At 54.0% G+C, this 13,453-nt stretch overlaps 1 long non-coding RNA gene across 2 annotated transcripts; it reads right to left on the reverse strand.

Annotated features, from left to right (window-relative positions):
* Positions 1-371: 371 nt before the first annotated feature.
* Positions 372-6,610, reverse strand: LOC123587668. Of its 2 annotated transcripts, none has more exons than XR_006707454.1 (3): positions 6,234-6,610; positions 1,799-2,119; positions 372-716 (listed from the first exon to the last, which is right to left on the reverse strand). It is a non-coding gene; the product is annotated as an uncharacterized LOC123587668 (long non-coding RNA). The 2 variants fall into 2 exon arrangements; XR_006707455.1 differs by having other exon boundaries at positions 1,771-2,119.
* Positions 6,611-13,453: the final 6,843 nt, after the last annotated feature.

Consider the following 13,453-nt stretch of genomic DNA (forward strand, 5'->3'; position numbering starts at 1 on the left):
GGATGCTCTCTGGGATGCAGAGGGGCTGGTGCATCCTGACCCGACCTTGCTTTTCGGAGCTGGGCTGACTGTGTCCCGCACCTGCGAGCACTAGGCTGAACTAGGCTATACTTAAACCAACAAACAAAACAAGGAGTTACAGGTGCAGGTATGACTACACATACTGAAAATAGTTAAGCTCTGCAGAGTGTACTGGGGAGGGGTCTGATAGGATGGTTATGCTATTTTATGCTACTTTACGAGATTTCCTTTCTGCTATCCTTCTTGCATTAAAAACATTTTTTTAATGTTTATTTTTGAGAGAGAGAGGGAAACGGAGCATGAGGAGGGGAAGGGCAGAGAGAGAGGGAGGCACAGAATCTGAAGCAGGCTCCAGGCTCCGAGGTGTCAGCACAGAGCCTGACGCGGGGCCAGAACCCGCGAACTGTGAGATTGCCACGAACCGGCTGAGCCACCCAGGCGCCCCATCCCTCTCGAGGTTTTATATCAGGATACTTTCTATCTTGTAGGCACCTTGTCTTTTGCTTTTCGGTTGAGTGCAGGCACGAGCGTAGGGATGGGGTTGGGGGAGCTGGGTTGTGTGGTCTTCAGTTGGGCTCATTCCGTCTCTGGGCAGGTGTTCACTTGTGGGTGACCTGAGCACCCCTGCAAGCTGATCAGGGCTGTGGTCGTGGGAGGTTGGTAGCACTCCGAGGTCTGGAAGGCTGGGCTGTGTCCTAGAGTACGCGCACAAAATAACGGGCTGTCTTGTCTCACGTGTCCATGCCGAGACCTAGGAGTCCAACTCCCAACTGCATGGATAGAAAGGGCAGCCCTTCTCAGACACCCAAACCTGACATCAGGCTCCTGCTTGAAAACCATCTTAGCTTGAATCTCCCCGGAAGCAGACTTGGAGATAGAGATGCAAAGGGAAGAAGTATTTGCAGAGGGGAATCCTAGGATGCCCCCAACAGGGGAGTGGGGAATGCTATAAAGCCAGTTATTGAAGGTGCTTAATCTAGATTAATCTAGATTAGTCTAAATTAATCTAATTTCTAGAGAAATTCTAGAAAACACCGTCAAACACAAACTTCGGCACCATCCAGGGTGCGAGGAGTGAGGGAACTGAGGTATTGATACACTGTCTCGCTAGAGTCAGTGGGTGAGGGTCACTCTCCATTGGGGCTGGTGAATTCCCTGGGACTTCTAGCCTACCCTGTGGATCTCTAGACTATTCCCTAAGACTTAAAGAGACCTGCAGCGAAGCACCCTGCATCAATCAGATTTGAGGGAGGCAGGCAGGTTCTGCCAGAGATATTAAACAAACCTGCCTCGGTCTGGGTATCCTTTGCTCATAGAACTTTCCCTATTTCTCTAGGCGGTGTTAATGGCTCTCCCCACGCTTGTATGCAAACTGCCTCCAGTGGGATGCTTCCTACAGCCATGTTTTACTGTCTGTTTCTTTGTCCATTTGCCCCCATCCTGTGCTCCAGCTGTGAGCTCCACGAGACAGGGCTGTGCCTCATCCAACTCTGAGTTCCCAGAATAAATGCTCAACATTAAAAAAATAGATGAGTCTGTGGAGATGGGGCAGGCAGAGGAGAGAGAGCGAGCACACTAATGGTATGAGGACAGACCAGCAAGGAGAGGTACCAAAGCCCTTGTAGGCAGCAGACATCTTGGGCTGCCAATATGAGGACACTCTTCTCTGGACTTGCCCCAGTTCTGACCATCAGCATCCCCACCCAGGCGCAATTTCAGGAACAGGAGAAGGGGAAATCGCAGCCGCACCCTTAATAAACTTGAGGCCTTTGCTCACTGTGAATGGGAACAGATGAATCTGAGATCATCCTTGGCAAGGAATGCCGGGAAGCAGAATGCTCCTTTTTGGATCTTGACGGCCGAATCTCGACAGAGCTTCTGGCTTTATTTCCAACCTGTTGACACCTGTAATAACCGTGAAGAGTTTGAGATCATCTGCTGGGCCCTGATGCTCATAGGTGGTCCTGGGTCACTGGGAGGGAGGCGGCGATGGGTAATCTCGTACGCAGGACTCGGCCGAGGTGAGCGTTTTCCGTGACAGCGTCTCGGCCGGGATGCCCAGAAGATGGGAGGTGACCACTTCCTGTTTCAACACTTCCTGTCGAGAAATACACAGGAAGGGGAGAGAAGTGGGCAGGGAAGCCATTTTTTTTTTCAGAGCGGGGGTGGCTCCTAGATGCCAAACGCCTATGTGAGTAGGAGAATGCCTGCGTGGACCTCTTAGCAGGGGCGTTAGCTGCTCAAAGTGGGAGCACACAGGCGATCTAAGCCACAGGCGAGGCTTCCAACCAACCCATGAAGAAAAGAAGGCACAGGCAGGCAGGGAAAAGAGGCTGTTACTGAAAGGTCAAAGCTTTTCCTCATTTTGACAGCCCTCGCTTTTGTCTGTATCATCTAGGAAATTCCATGGGAAGACTGTAAACTCCTTGGGTGCACAATCACACCTTTGACTTTTCATTTGGATGCCCAGTACCTGGGCCAGTGCTAGGCTCCTTGCAGAGACACTCTGTGTGCCGAGCACACGACCAGTTGGGGGAATGAATGAATGAATGAGTGCATAGCCAGGAAAACCAACATACCTTCCCTATCCCCGGAGAGGTCAGTGGCTCCCAAACCTGTATAGACGTCAGAATCTCTTGGAAAGCTGGGCCCACCCCAGGAATGTTTGATTCAGCAGATCTGGGCTGGGGGCCCCGGGCAACTTGCATTTCTAACAAGGTGATGCGACGCTGCTGGCCCCGGGGAACCTTACTTCGGGAACCCCTGCTCAGGCAGCCGCTGGTTCTCAATCTTGGTTGTGCGCTGGAACCCCTTGCAGTCATTTTTACAACTGTCTTGACTCCCCAGGATCCTTTCCGTCCAAGAGATTGTCACGTACTTGAGCTGAGGTGTGGCCAGGCTTTGGGGTGTTTAAGAGCTCTCCATGGACTTTGAGTAAACAGCATAGATGGAACACCTCTTCCTGTCGTGGCACCTTCCCTTGACTTCCTTGGCGGCTTTAACGAGTTGGTTGGAGGCCTCACATGCGGGTTAGCTCACCTGGGGACCCCCAGCTTCGTGTCCCCTTGCCCCCCCCCAAAGCCCACTCCCCTGCTATGCCCTGTGGCTCTTCTAGGTGGCAGTTCCCAGGCTGTCGGTTCCCCGAGTCGCCAGCCCAGCCCTCGCCCGCCTCGTGCGCTGCGGTGTCTATTAAGAGCAGATGCTAAACCATTTCCAACAGGCCTTGAAGCTAATGTACTGCTGGATGGATTCGGAAGGGCCTATTTCTTTGCGTGCCGAGAAAGAGAGTGAATTAATGCTTGATGAAAACCTCCAGAGAACCCGAGTCAGGGCTGGGGGGAACTTGGTGGCTAAATCAACAGTTATAAACTCGCCCAGTCATTTTTCATTATTTGGTACATTGGAAAGATATTTTCCTTTTCAAATGCAGTTGGAAATCCGTTTGGTCAAAAGTCGGTCGGAAACCTCATCACGGTTGCCCCTGAAAACTCGCAGCCTCTGTCAGGGGACGGAAGAAAAATGGCCCAGGTCCCCAGCGGATGTGGAGGCAGCAGGGCCACGAAGGGGCGTAAAACAGGGGCTGCCTTAGGGCGGGGGGTGCGCGATTTTGCAGATGCGTTGCCCCCGAGTCCAAGCTTTGACAAGGGCCTGAGTATACGGTGGCTGACGCTGTGGATGTGGCAGGTGAAGTCACGTGTCTCCTCTGTTTGTCTTTTTAATTTTTAAAACATGCTTTTATTTATTTTTGAGAGAGAGCATGAGCGGGCGAGGGGCAGAGAGAGAGGGAGACACAGGATGGGAAGCAGGTTCCAGGCTCTGAGCAGTCAGCCCAGAGCCTGACACGGGGCTCAAACTCACGGACCGCGAGACCATGACCTGAGCTGAGGTCAGACGCTCAACCGACTGAGCCACCCAGGCGCCCCTTTGTCTCCTCTGGTTTTAAGGCCAGAATGAATCCGAGTTCCACCTGCTCTGACCCCATGGGGACCTTTTGTTAGCCAAGGGGCGAGCGGAGCGCCAAGGACAGGATCCCTGTCAGGGCAGAGCTTCAGTTGGCGGTTCTCTTCCCAACAGCCACAGGAAGAGGGAAAACCCTGGACAGGGCAATGGACTGTGGTCTGAGCTGTGATGGCCCTGCCTGCTCCAGGCTGTGTGTCCTCAGGTAAGACACCGGTCTCTCTGAGCCTTAGTTTCCCACTTTTATGCAAATGAAAGGAATGGGGCTGTGGTGAGGAGACCCTGAGAACATAGGGTGCAGGTCCCTGGCACCTGCCCCAGCATGGAACAGGAGCCTAAGTTGGGAAAGGTTATATTATTGAGGGCCAGAGACAGGAAAAAGGGAGGAGAGAGAGGGAGAGAGACAGACGGAGAGAGAAAGAGAGATATTGAGAGGGAGCATAGGAATGAAAAGCACGAGTTGCACAGAGAGACCCAGAGGAGAGAGGAAATGATGATCTTAGGACCAGCATACTTTTGTGACATCTGAGATCTCCAGGGCCCAAAGCTCTGAGTCATCCAAAAGGTTGGTTTCAAAGGAAATTCCAAAAGGGAGCTGCCTCCCCTGCCAGCTGGGGTGGGGTCAGCTTCCCCACTCAAGGGTGCCAGGGCCCCCTCTCAGTGAAGAGAGAGAAGACTGTCTCAGACTCCAGCCCCAGAGGGCACAATTTTTCTGTAGTGATCAGTGACTGCATTGGGTTCAGGATGAGAGGGCTGAGGAACACGGGCTGCTTTTTGCCACGGCAGACACAGCCCTTAACAGCACTTCTGGAAGAGAGAACCTCTTCTTCCAGTGGACCTCGCCCTGCCCCAGGGCCTATGGCTCTGCAAAGCCTTTATGCAGTCACCAACCTGGTTAGCTGTACTTGGCGTCCATTGCCCCTTCCTTCTTTTTATTCATTCCTTCAAGGCCATGAATGAAACAGCCTCCTAATTTATCTCTTTGTCTGCATGCATAGCTCCCCCTAACCCTCGTTGCCATTCTTAACATACCATACGTGAATGGGAGGGCCCAGGAAGCCCTCCTTCCTGATGAAATTTCCCATCACTGTTGGGATGAAGACGCAACTACTTTCCAAGGACTAGAGACGCCTGTATGGTCCAGGCCCTGCCTGCTGCCTCTACCTTGGCCCACATCAGTTACCCCTCCATATCTGGGATCCAGTTACACTGTCCTTTTAACGGGCTTCTCTTGCCCCAGGGCCTTTGCACGTGTCATCCTTGCTACCTGGAACATTCTAGCTGTGCCCATCTCCGGGCTCATTTGTCCTACTTTAGGTCTCAGTTCCACGTCACTTCCTCAGGTAGGCATGTCCTGATTCCCAGCTATGTGAAATGCCCTGTCCTGACACCAGGTTCCTGTTTCTTACCCGACAATAATCAAAATAGGGTCAACCTCCACCCACCCCCCACCAGACTGTGAGCCCCAAGGCACAGGGTATATCCATTCAGCTCACTGGAGCTCAGCCACAGGAGCCTCAGGACCCCCGGAGACTGGTCTGAGTGTGGGGCTGGATTTGTATATCCCTGCATCAGGCACTGGGAAGGCCTTGGGGTGGACGTCAAAACTGGGCATGGAGACCAGATCTAAGGAAGCAATGGAACATGGTCAGGCAGAGCGGCCAGCAACGTGGGTGACCTTGGGCAAGCCTCTCCACATAGCTGGGCCTCAGTTTCCCCACCTAGAACGTGGGAACACCACCTTTCTGGCAAGTTTGAGTCCGGGGTCTGTCTCAAGCCCGGTTCCGGTTGGCATGGCTGGAGGGCAAAGGATCAGGGTGAGGGAGAGAGGGGCAGCGAGGTAGAGCAGTGGGGCCACCTGGCCAAGCTGCCAGGCTTCCGGCCCCAGGAGAACTTGACCCCCCAAGTCAAGGACAACGCCACCAGTGGAGAAATGGCAGCTTCCGTTGGCTCGCACACAACCTAGCACTGGCCATGCTATATCTCACTGACTCCCTGCCAAGTTCAGGAGGTGCAGGCCATTGAACCCATTTCACAGATGAGGAAACTGAGGCTCAGACCCACAACCTGACTTACCGGCCTCAGCACGCACCACGATCCGCTGTCGCCTTGAGGACTCGGCCCCTGTGGTCCCTCTCCTGGCTGACGTCTACTAAGCAGTCATGATGTGACTGAAAAGCTGAACTCATCCAGACCTCCCCGAGACCCCAGCCCCTGTTGGGGCCTCCCCTGGGCTCCAGGGTCTTCAGACTCACCTAATGGATGGTGGTAGTACTTCCTACAAATATCCCTTTGATGCCTGTCACCCACATCAGCCTGGAGCCCTGGAGAGCAGCCTGGGTCTCAGCCAGACCAAGACTGGTCCAAGGCCAGCGAGGTACCTGGCCCACGGGTGAGGGCTCTCTGTAAACATCCTACACAGACTGGTGGCTGAGTTTTTGCTCAACAAATATTAATGATGCCCCAAATAAGCTATGCCACGCTGGACAGAGCCCCTGCCCTCTGGAAGCTGGACAGACCTTCAGATGCCGGGGCTCTCATGGGGCAGAGTCCGGCTCAGACCCCAGGCTCTTCCTCGGCCCAAATTTCAGCCAAAGCCAAATCTCAGCAAAAAGCAACTCCATCCCGGGCATTCTGGCCCAAATGCTGACTCACACCCCTTCTCTAGGGGAGGAGCCTTCCGTGACTCTCCCAGCTTCTGGTGGGAAGCTGCCTCTGCCTCCAGTGGCCCCTGCCTCTCCTCTGTGCCTGTGGGTCCTTATCTTTTACGGGCTCCACTCTTGGGATTTTGGACCCACCTTCATCCAGTTTGACCTCACCTTAACTGAATTACACCCGCAAAGGCCCTATTTTTGAGGGAAGCCACATTCTGAGGTTTCTGGTAAATGTGACTTTTGCAGGGACTGCTATTCAACCCGCTACCATAAGGATTCATTCTAGGGGCGCCTGGGTGGCTCAGTCGGTTACACATCCGACTTTTGATTTCGGCTCAGGTCATGATCTGACCGTTTGTGGGTTGGAGCCCCACATCGGGCTCTGCTCTGACAGCACAGAGCCTGCTCGGGATCCTCTCTCTCCCTCTCTCTCTGCCCCTCCCCTGCTTGTGCTCTCTCTCAAAATAAATAAATCAACTTAAAAAAGGGATACATTCTAAGGGTAAGCCAGCCAGCTCCTAAAGTCCAGCCTTCTAGATTTTATCTCCCAATGCCCTAATAGTTATAAATACATATAAATAGCTGTGTGTGTGTGTATTTCAATCAATCTTTAAAATAACTCCTTAGTTGGCATACCAATCCCATTATACACGTGAGAAAACAGAGGGCTATACGGTGACCCGCCCAAGGTCAGCCTGCTGACAGATGCCTCCCAGGGTTGGTCAGCACAGGCATTCAGGCAACGGCCGAGTCTTACCACCTGGGCGAGGCAGGCAGGGCCTTTCCGTGGCCTGTGGCCCACAGAAGCCTAGCACCATCTTGATGAAGGGAGCGGGGATCAACGTCAGGGGCGCGGAGCCGTGGGGAGGGGGCGTCACCGCCCAGTGGGCTCGCTGCCCCGCCAGACCGCCCTCCCAGGCACATCGCTGCCTCGGCCAGGCGTAGGCAGCCCGCAAGTAAACAGTGTCTGAAACCTATTCTCATTAGGCTAATTTACGAATAAATTACCATATTCAATGGCCTTATTTTTACTGCTCGTTAACAGGCCCATGATAGGATGATAATTACGGGATTTTAAGTGGCTAATGGCAGCTGGGGCGTCAAAAGCAGTTTTTACGAATCTGTTTATGGCAGCGAAGGTGACAGGAGGGGAGGGACATTGAAATGTTGAAATCACACTTTGGGAAAAAAAGCTTTAATTGTTGAGTATTTATTAGAGAGGAGGGAAGGCTGTAATTTAAAAAATGAAACTCTGAAAAACAAAGGAAATTAATTAGGCTTCCCCCCTTCCCCCCCGGGCGCTGTGACCTTCAGGGAGTGGGCGAGGGGCAGGCTGGATCCCGGGAGAGAGGTGCCAAGTTCAGGGGCGAATGTGGGCTCGTCCTCTCTGCTTGGCTGCTGCCGAGGAATCTCGAGGCCTGTGAACTTCCTGGAAGTCTGTCCGTCCCTGCCTGGGCGCAGAGGCCCCTCTGGGGGTCCGGGGAAAAGGGAGGGGCTGGCACCCCCCACACCGCGACAGTGTCTGCCACCTGATTCAGTCTTTCGTCCTGATGGCCATTATCGTCAGACCTCATCTGTTGCAGTTGCCTTGGTACGTTTTACGGACATTACTTCATCCAACCCTTGCAATAACGTTAAAAGCTAGCAATTATTCCTAACGTACCCTGAGCTCTCCCGGTACGCTTTCCATGTAATCGCACGCTTAAATGTCACAACAGGTGAGCCCACGGGATTGGCACCATCATTATTACCATCGTCCTTTTATAGATGAGGACACCGAGGCGCAGGGAGGTCAACTAACCTGTGTGAAGTCACACAGCCGAGGCTTGGGCCTGCACCGCTTCCTCTGTTACCTCCCTCTCGTGGAACCCACAGCCGGCCGGGGCGGCGGGCTTTTTAGGCAGGAGGGATGGTGAAGCTCGGAGAGGGCCCACCGCCTGCCAGGGGTCGTCACACAGCCCCAGACTGGCAGCTGGTTTGGCCTGAACGGGACTCCCGATCCCGGAGGCGGGAAAGGGCAGCCCAGGGTTCCGGCCTTGCTAGTCTGCGTCTAGCACGAGCCATCGAGGGTCCCTGTGTCCCGCTCCACAGGTGCCTCCCGTGGGTCCCTTCCTCTTCCTGCCCGTCAGCCCGCCCTCCTCCTGACCATCCCTGGTCCTGATCCCCTTGCCACGGGCCTATCCATCCTCCTCCTCTGGTTTAGTATGCAGCCCTCGGAAAACAAACACGCAGCAGCCTGACAGTGGGAATAAATATCGTGGCGATGTTGATTAGCATTTGATCCCAGCTGGGTCTCTGGAAGCTGAAGTACTGGAATGTCTTGGCAGTTTTTAATGCTGAATAATTTGATTAGATCAGTGACTGAGCCTGCTGCTCCTGGTGAGATAAACCCTCCCCACATTACAGGGGAGAGAGGCAGGGGGGACGGGGAGGGCTTCGGAGCCCCCCCCCCACCTGGCTCCTCCGCAGCCCCCTCGGGCTGCCTGCTCTGCTCTCTCTCTCCACTCTTATCTCTCCAATTTCTCCCCTCTCTCCACTTCTTCCCTCGGCTTCCTCCCCCTCCTCCCTCTTCTCTTTTCCTTCCTCCTCCTCTCCTCCCTCTCTGTTCTCCCTCCTCTCCCTCCTTCCCCTTTCTTCCACCCTCTTCCTTCCTCCTCCTTCCCCCTCCTCTTCCTTTTCCCTCCTCCCCCTCCTCCCCTTCCTCCTCTTTCTTCTTCTTCTCCTTCTCTTCCTCTACTCTTCCCCTCCTCTCCTTCCTCCTCTTTTTTCTTCCCTCCTCCTCCCCTTCCTTCTTTCTCCTCCTCTTCCTCCTCCTCCCTTCCTCCACCCCTTCTCCTCCCCCTCCTCTTCTCCCTCGTCCTTCCTCCTTTCCCTCCTCCTCCTTCTCTCCTGGTCATACATGCCTCCCTTCTTATTTCTTTTTCCTTACCTCCCTTATCCACCCCCCCCCCCCACATTCTCAGTTCCTTATTTGGTCCTCCCTCCTCTTCCTCACTCTCACCCCTGCCCCCATTTTCCCCTCCCTGCCTCCCTGCTCTTGGACCCTCCCCTCCTCCCCACCCCCTGCCTCCATTGCCCTCCCCCCCTCCTGTCCTGCAGCCTTAAATACATCATTTAATCTACTCCACAATTTCAATTTCACACCATTGTCAGCTTGGATGTCTGACGAGGTGGTGAAGACCCCATAGGCAGCGGGCAGGGGTGACAGGCCACCAGGCTTTCTCCCACCCCCTCCTTTGAGCAGCTCCCAGCCCAGCCTGGGAGGGATTCCAGAGGGTTCTGTCTCCTCACGGCAACTGTCAGTCAGCCATGGAGATGTTTCTCTTGTCATCAGTGTGAAATTACCAGAGTGGCCTCATTATCCGCTTACTCCAAATTTGGAGGCAATATTTCTGTTTGATGGATAATAATCCCCCCTTCAAACAAAAATAACATCTCCTAGGTAGGGGAGGAGTCCGGGAAAGGAAGGTGACAGCTGGGGACAACCCAAGACGAAATGAATTACCTGGGTGTTTTGATCGAGACATAGATATGCAAAGTCCTTCGCTGACCTGACCTAACACAGAGCCTACCTTTCCTGAAAACTGTTTAATTTTTTTTTTCCAGCTGGATCCAGGGGCAGGACCTTAAATACACATTTCTTCCTCCGTCCCCATGTCCTTAATCTTACCTGAACCTCATTAGAGGCGTCGTTGCCGTAACAAAAAAGCAATCGGATGAAATGGACAGGCAGATTCAGTTACCATCGCTTCCCTCGGGCCCGAAGGGGGTGTTGTCTGAACCCCATTAGCGATGGGGGACGTTGCCTGTTCTCACCAGTGGCATTGCAAAGCCACCTGACCCCCCTCTCCATCCGCCCCTGTCATCACTGGAGAGTCAGTCCCCAGCTTTATTTATTTTTCTCAAATGGATCCAGAAATGGCTAGGGGAGCCACTTCCCAATAATCAAGCTCTGGCTTTGTCGGGAAAAGCCACACTCAGGGCTCCGAGTGTCCTCAGGCTGCTGTGGGCGGAATGAAGCCGAGATGAGTGTGTGTGTGTGTGTGTGTGTGTGTGTGCGTGTGTGTGTGTTTTAAAGAGAGAGAGACAGAGAGAGAGAGGGAACACTATACTGGGGAGAGGACACTTGAGACTAATCCCAGAGTAGGTTTTCTTACTGCTGTGTGACCTTAACTAAACCAGCAGCCTCTCTGAACCTGAATCCCTTCATCTGCAAAACAAAACCTACCACACCCTCCTTGTGAGGGTGGTACCACTAGAGTCCTTATGGGTAAAATGATACAAAGCCGGGGACCCCCTTCATGACCCCTCCCACCCTGCTGTGAACTTATCCTGGTCACCTACTGTCCACACGGGACCCCACCAATCTGCAGCGTGAGCTTGGTCTTGCCTCTTCTCTTAGTCTGTTTTCCCCTTAGCAAATGATGCAAAACGGGGCTGCCCGGGATTACTTGCGGGGTGCTGGGGAGCCCCCAGTGAAATGCGCCCTGTGTTTCCGGCTCTTTGCTCCTCGCCCCCACTTCCAAACTCTAGCTTTCACCTCCAGGCACTGAAACCTTTCCTGGGGACGGTCTTTGCTAATGTAGCTTTCCAACTAGCTTTCCTGCTAAAAATAAAGTCGGTCTTACATTTACAAGTTGAAGCGCGGTGTCTTTGAAGCCGACTTCATTGAAATTTGCATCTGTGTTGTGAATGGGTGTCCCGCACAAGACCCGGCGCATAGTAGGGGCTCATTGAAACAATGAATGAATGAATGGACGAACGAATGAATGGACGGATGGACGCTCCTGGCTCCCTGCGTGAACGAATGAATGATGAATGAACGAGCGAAAGCCTCGCCATCCGCAAACCGCCGCCTGGTCGTGATTTCCGTGGGACCCAGCTTTGCCTTCCCCACCGTGGTATTCTGAAGTCCCGGAACGCAGGCACTGACAAGAGCCTGGGAAGAAAGAGGTTTGATCTGCACGCCGCAAACACCTCTTGCAAAAAGAGGAAAAAAAAAAAAAAAAAAGCCAGTTCCTTCTATGGGGGAAGTGAAGGCGTCACGGCATGTTAAATGTTTAGGAAGAAGGCGCCTGCTTGTTTTCCTTCCCGCCTTTTGCAGGCTGGAGGGGAGGTGCGGGGGGCGGCGGGGGGAGAGGTTCATTATTTTTCGGCGCTCTGAAGGCAGGTGAACGGGGAAAAGCAAACTGCAGCCTGGCACCCTGTTCCGCGGCTTTGAAAAATGTAGCGCTCTCAAGGCAAGGGAAGGGTTTGATGCAATTTAAAAAAGACAGACTCCCACACTCCTCAGATCCATACGTTCCCATTCAGATCTGGTTCCCCCTCCGAGGCAGCACTACGGGGGCTTTGCAGCCTGGCCTGGCTGTTCTGCTGACTCGAGGACCCCGGCTCCCCATCCCCACCCCCGCCCCCGCCCCGCTGGGGGTGGGGGGGGCGGTCAACCGGGCTGGGGCCGGCTGGGGGCACAGACCAGTGACGCGGTGCCCTGCGGGGGCCCCGCCGCGCGTGTGCAGTTGGGTCGTCGCTCTCAGGGGGGCAGGTAAGAAGCTGAAAACATAAATGCCAGGGAAGCAATAAAATGATGTACGTATGCGGGCCGAGCTAAAGAGGTCTGGGAATGAAAATGCCCATCCCTTCCCTCTGTAACGGGGCCGGTCTGCCAGTGGCTTGGGTTTTCTTTACCAGGTTGTATCCTTCGTGTTACAAACAGGTGTGCCTGGCAAAGAGCCCGTTCTGGAACCGACGGAGTTTGGAAAACACTGGTTCATCTTCCCTCCCTCCCTCCAGCCCTCCCCCACCCTGCTTCATTCAACTGATAATTTTTAAACAGCCAGGAAGCATGCAGTTGTTAAGACAGACCCTATCCCTGCCTTCACGGTGTTTACCTTCTAGAGGGGAAGCCCTCAAACTAGAAAAACAAATGAACAAGTAAGATATGTTCCTCTAGTGACAAATGCCACGGAGTGGGAAAACCCAAGGTTTGGAGCAGGGCGTGACAGGTGAAGGTCGGGGAGGACCACTTTAGGGAAGGTCTGGTGAGGCCCCGAGGCCGTGGTCCTGCGTGGGGAGGAGGAACCAGCCTTGCTTTAGGAAGTTGGAGCAGATTCAGTAAGGTTCGTGCCTGCAGGACTTGTCAGAGCCTTCAGTGCATGGCAGCGCCCAGTGTTCTGGACAGTGGGGAAACAGTGGTGTCTTTGGAAGCACTGTATTAAGGGAGCATCTGGAGGGCCTGTCTTGTATGGGATGCATGTGGGGACACCCCAGATGGGGGCTGGCAGCTTGGATCCCCTAAGAAGAGTGTGGTGGCTGTCGCGTTTCCATGGCTTGGCCCTCGAGTCCCTGAGCAGAAGGCCGTCTCCCATGCAGCTGAGTGAGTCCCTTACATCACCCTGAAACTCTGACCTGCAGCCCAGCACCAGCAAGCCCTCCGTTTGCTCCTTCCCGGCCAGTTCTCATGATGCACCGAGAGCGGAGCACCTGTAAACCCATTTTATTAACAAGACAACTGAGGCACCCCAGTCTCATGGACAGCCGGAGAATGAAGTCCCATCTCTCTCCTCCAGCTGGCATGCTCACCTGGCCTCACCCTGTGCCCCTCTCTCCCTGCTCAGTGTGCTTCCCCCGGGCCCATCCTCTTCTCCCTCCCGAACAGGACAAACTCCTTCTCACCCCCTCCTGGTACCATGTTATTTATCATGGCTTCACTTCCAATGTGACGGCCTCAGACAGACCCCCACCGGGCGCTGCGCCACCCCCCGTGGTTTTCCATCACCTTGCTGGGTTTCTGTTTACCCGAGCACCGATCACCTTTGGCAGTC

Source organism: Leopardus geoffroyi, chromosome D3 (genome assembly GCF_018350155.1).
Source record: "Leopardus geoffroyi isolate Oge1 chromosome D3, O.geoffroyi_Oge1_pat1.0, whole genome shotgun sequence".
NCBI classification, from domain to species: Eukaryota; Metazoa; Chordata; class Mammalia; order Carnivora; family Felidae; genus Leopardus; species Leopardus geoffroyi.